The following is a 5,376-nucleotide window of genomic DNA, read 5'->3' as shown; positions in this document are numbered from 1 at the left end:
AAGACAGAGCATGAGCAAGGGAGAGGCAGAGAGAGGGAGAAGCAGGCTCCAGGCTCTGAGCTGTCAGCCCAGAGCCTGAGGCGGGGCTCCAACTCGGGAACCGTGAGATCATGACCTGAGCCAAAGTTGGATGCTTCACCGACTGAACCACCTAGGGGCCCCTACTTTTTTTTTTTTTTATTTAAAGAGAGTGAGGGGGGAGGAGGAGGAGGAGGAGGAGAGAGAGAGAGAGAGAGAGAGAATCTTAAACAGTCTCCACCCTCAGCCTGGGGCTGGATCCAAGTCTGGATCTAGGTTGGATCCCAGGACCTTGGGATTATGACCGGAGACGAAATCAAGATTCTGACGCTCAGCTGCCTGAGGCACCCAGGCGACCTGAGCCCAGTTTACCCTTTAAATGATGCTCTTCTCTTGTCTCTAACTCCAAGCACTATTCATCATCTTTAGAATCAGTTTTGCCTAAATGCCTCACCGCATCAACCCAGTCCCATCCTTGAGGAAGATCTCCTTTGTGTTTTGTTTTGTCTGCCAATTTACATTTCTGGGCTTTTGGAAGTTGTTCTTTTTTGTCTTTTTTCTTGCCTGATGCGGCAGTAGTAGGAGCTCCAACGGAGACGGTCCTGCTGATGGGTCTCGGAGAATCAACGGGATGATGATTCTCCATGAAGTGCTCTTCATTGTCCAACGATGTGTAGGTCATAGTGGTCCCAAGACTGATCTTCCACTGCTTCCTGTGATTGGATAACATGCTCTGCTTTACAGTTGATGATATGGGTGTTGTTAAAAAAGGCGTTCATAGAAATCATTGGAGGCGTTTGGGGATATGTTTCTGTCCAGGAACTTTCCATTAAGAGGGTTTTGGGATCACCATATTCACCTCTCCTAGGTTGAAATGCACTGGACTTAATTACCAGAAACTTCAACTCTTGATAAACACAACACCGTGCTTCATTCCATCTCCTGGTCCTCGTTGGCACACATCACATGGGTCGTGGGACATCCTTGGTCTTGGAGCATCACCCAGCCACCAGAAGGGGGGTCTGGTGGTGGGAGCTGGGGCCACCCAGGGTGGGGCGCTGAGCAACTGGGGCCACATGCTCTTTTGGAGTCACTTTTTTCCTAATAAGCTTGACTGCCTCTTTTTGTTGCCTCCACTTGTGAACAGGGAGCCCATGTCTTTTTTTGTTCTTTTTTAATTTTTTTAATGTTTATTTATTTTTGAGAGAGAGAGAGAAACAGAGCGTGAGCAAGGCAGAGAAAGAGAGGGAGACACAGAATCCAGTACAGAGCCCGACGCGGGGCTCGAACTCACAAACCGAGAGATCACGGCATGAGCTAAAGTCAGATGCTTAACTGACTGAGCCCCCCGGGAGCCCCAGGGAGTCATTTCTAAGATTTGTCTTCTTTTCTTTAAATAGCGTTGTTGCAGCACCTCTAAAGAGGCCTTTTCTTTTGCTCCTACATAATTTTGATTGACAAAAACTAATGCCTTTCCTCGGTGTCTCTGTCTATATCACGTAGGATGTGGGATAATGTCCTCACATTCTGATGGAAATAGATGTTTTATTCATTGGTTTCTGAAGTCTGTGTCTTTATAAATCCCAAACTGGAAGTTTCACCTCGGAAAGCCAGGTCAGGCCGGATCACCCACCCATGGACTTCACAGCACTTTCGCCCACACCTAACAGCTCAGATACACATGTATTTATTTTCCTAGAAATACAAATATCTCTCAGCGATGTGCTGTCTATTTGGCTGAAAATCAACATCTCACCATCAATTTTAGTATTTACTTACAAACTGTAAATACAATTTGTATCCATAGGTAGACAAAACACCTAATTAAGGGCTAATCTCAAATTTCGCCCATCCAGCAAGCTACACGATATGGATCCATTTCGAAAGCACCTTTAAATTACTACAAGTGAAATTAAGTAAAAAGGCAGTGGCAACATTTATTTTTCTTTTTTAGAGAGAGAGAGGGCGCAAGCAGGGGAGAGGGAGAGAGAGAGAGAGAGAGAGAGAGAGAGAGAGAGAGAATCCCAAGCTAGCTCTATGCTCAGTGGAGGGTCCCAGCTCCATGCTTGATTCCACAACCCTAGGATCATGACCTGAGCTGAAATCCAGTCGATGCCCAACCAACTGAGCCACCCAGGCACCCCAACGACAATTTTTGAAAGACACCTATGCACTGAGTTCTCTCATTTGAAAATGAACACATCTTCCCTATCCCACTGATGGGGTAACTTTAAAGATGAAATGAACAACAAAAGGGAGATGAATGGGTCTAGAAGAGTCTGCAGCGGATGATACATCATATTAAATTATGTTTCATTGTGATGAGCAATATTCTATTTGTTTCAGAAAGAAACACTCCCATAATTCCACCCGTGTCCTGTGCATGTGGCACTGTTTTCAGTATAGCCTCCCCTCACCCCATTATCCATTGACATTTAAATTCCAGCTCTATTTTTATTCATAGTCTTTATTTCATTTTCAGGTTTATTGACCTCTTTTACAGCTTTGTGCTCACGACTGCTATTTTCAACTTTATCACCTTTATTTCTTTAAACATAATACGCATAGGTTTCATGGGCTATGATATATTCAGATATCTGATGTGTTTGCGCATCTAGGTTTTATTTATTTGTTTATTATTTGCAGATTGTTCTGTTATACGGTATCTTATCTTTGCTGGCAAAGGTATTTGGGGGAACACAGATGAATAATTTGAGATTTAGGATTTCACACTTTCCTCCAGAAGATTTACATTTGCTCTTGCCAGACTCTTGGGGAACTACCAGTCAGGGAGCACCTCAAATCAACAAGCCGAGCATCCTTGGACATTCAGGCATGCATGTTCTGGAGGAGCTGTGTTGTGTCTCATTCACCTTTATTTTCAAAGAGTAGACCTCTCAGGTTCCGGCTTATCATGGGACTGAGTCTTCTGTTGGACGCCCAACCTTCTGTGCGCTCTAGACCTTAATTTGGCTCTGTTCCTGCACAGAGCTATCAAAATGGAGGTTTAAATTGGTCCAGATTTTCATATTCTCTCAGAGTAGAGGTTGCTGCTTTACGAGGTTGCTGTCCTGTTTTCTCACCAATAAGGTGTCCTGGTAAATCCTTGCTACTTATTTGATGGTTGTAAGATTTTAAAATATGCATTTTATCCTTTGTGATTTATACTTCTCAGCAAGAGGTTTGGTCCATATTACCTAATTTGCCATAACTGAATTCAGAAGAGGGAGAGATTATTTTTAATTATTTATGCCGAAGAGAACAAATTCTAACCCCAAAGAAGCTCAAGATTTTTATTTTCTTTCATGGCTCACCCACTCTTACTCTTAAAATACAATGTGTCGGGACTTTATTTTTAAAATACCGTGTGATCATATATTCTAAGGGACTACATTGTCCAATGTTATTTGGAAATTTTCTTATAGAGGTAAAAAGCAAAAAATTCTTATAAGCCAGTTTTTAGTAAAACATTTTCTTAGACTTGGGTTATTTTTTGACAGTAAGCAACTCAGTATCCAGAATGTGATGAAATGTACATGCTCAGCCGAGTGGTTACTGCTATTTTTGTTTATTTTAAAATAAGACCGTTGAACACGAACCACATTTGTTAGTAGACATAGTGCATTTGAAAACTGACTTTGAAAAATACCTTTGGGGTGCCTGGGTGGCTCAGCGGGTTGAGCTTCCAACTTCGGCTCAGGTCATGATCTCATGGTACATGAATTCCAGCCCCACGTAGGGCTCTGTGCTATCAGCACAGAACCTGCTTCAGATCCTCTCCCTGCCCCCTCTCTTTTCCCCTCCCTCACTTGTACTCTCCCTCTCTCTCAAACATAAACATTAAAAAAGTACTTTCAGGGGGCCCCTGGGTGGCTCAGTCCAGCGGCCAACTTCAGCTCAGGTCACGATCTCGCGGTCTGTGAGTTCGAGCCCCGCGTCGGGCTCTGGGCTGATGACTCAGAGCCTGGAGCCTGCTTCCGATTCTGTGGCTCCCTCTCTCTCTGCCCCTCCCCCGTTCATGCTCTGTCTCTCTCTGTCTCAAAAATAAATAAATGTTAAAAAAAATTTTTTTTAAAACAGTACTTTTAGGATCAAGTCTCCTCTTAGTTTCAAGTTGTAATTATTTGTCGAAGTTATTTGGTGGGTTTGTCTGGAAACTCTCTGCCAGCACGCAACGTAAAGGAGATAGTGCTGACGTTGGCTTAGTGCGGAATATGTTCATTCATTTGTATGTCCTGTTCTGCCTCTGCTGAATTGCCTGAGGTGTTCTCTTCAACGCAAAATGGTCACAGAGAAATAATTCTGTGACCGGCTACCAAACAATTCAAGGCTCTAAGATAAGGCCACCGGTAGCCTCTTACGCCAGAAAGACTGTCAGGTGCTTACCGTGTTCGGCCTTGCGTTGTCTCAACTGCGGGACGCCTCCCTCACCCACCCTTGTTCCCACATGTTGCTTTTTCGCATGTCACATGACTAGCAAGGACCAGAATAGCGTTTTGTCCATTCCGCACACACTGGGAATGTCTCAGTTGGGGACTGCATTCACTTGCGAGGGAGAATTCGATCAGTTTGTGACTTAAAGAAACTAGGGACATCCTTTCTCTCATACAGCAATAGATCTAGTGGTAGGAGGTTGTTAGCTTCGGTTCTGGGCTTCCATTCTTTTCACTTTCCCTCATGGTGACGTGGACGTTATTGCAGTTCCCATGGTCACATCTACATTACAGACAGTAGAGAAGAAGTCACTTCCACACTAATGCTTGCACCTCATTCATTGTACGGCAGTGAATTGTGTGGTCACACTGAGCTCAAAAAGACTCTAGGAAGTGAAGTTTCTAGGTTCCCAGTTCCAAGAGTTGAGAAAGGTAATCCAGAAAGGGATTGGGTTCAGTATTTGAGGGGGCTAACCTCCATTTTGTGTCATGTAGCCTACATTGGTCTATGAAATCATGCCAGCTTACATGCAACGCGAAAGATTGCAATTTAAAGCAAAGAACTTTCTAGAATGAGAATTAATAATAATAGCATTATTGACCACTTCAATGTCTATAAACTGCAATAATCTCTTGAGACATATATCACTGTGTCCATTTTGCAGATGAGGATACTACACTTGAGAGAAGCTTGGTTATCTGCTATGCTTGCATGCCAGAAAGTAGGGGAGCTGAAAGTTGAAAGTGTAAATCTAATGCCAATTCAACTTTAACAAGCCATCCCTATAATCTTTCTTCCTTCTTTCCTTCCTTCCTTCCTTCCTTCCTTTCTTTCATTCTTTCCTTCTTTCATTTTATAGAGAGTATGAGCAGGAGAGAGGGGGAGAGAAAAAGAGAGGGAGAGAAAGAGAGAGAGAGAGAACCT

General features: G+C 43.4%; 1 pseudogene; it reads right to left on the bottom strand.

Moving 5' to 3' along the window:
• Positions 1-398: 398 nt before the first annotated feature.
• LOC122479739 lies at positions 399-981 on the bottom strand (annotated as a pseudogene).
• Positions 982-5,376: the final 4,395 nt, after the last annotated feature.

The sequence above is a fragment of the Prionailurus bengalensis genome, chromosome C1 (genome assembly GCF_016509475.1).
Source record: "Prionailurus bengalensis isolate Pbe53 chromosome C1, Fcat_Pben_1.1_paternal_pri, whole genome shotgun sequence".
NCBI classification, from domain to species: Eukaryota; Metazoa; Chordata; class Mammalia; order Carnivora; family Felidae; genus Prionailurus; species Prionailurus bengalensis.
This window is presented reverse-complemented; position numbering and strand designations above follow the sequence as displayed.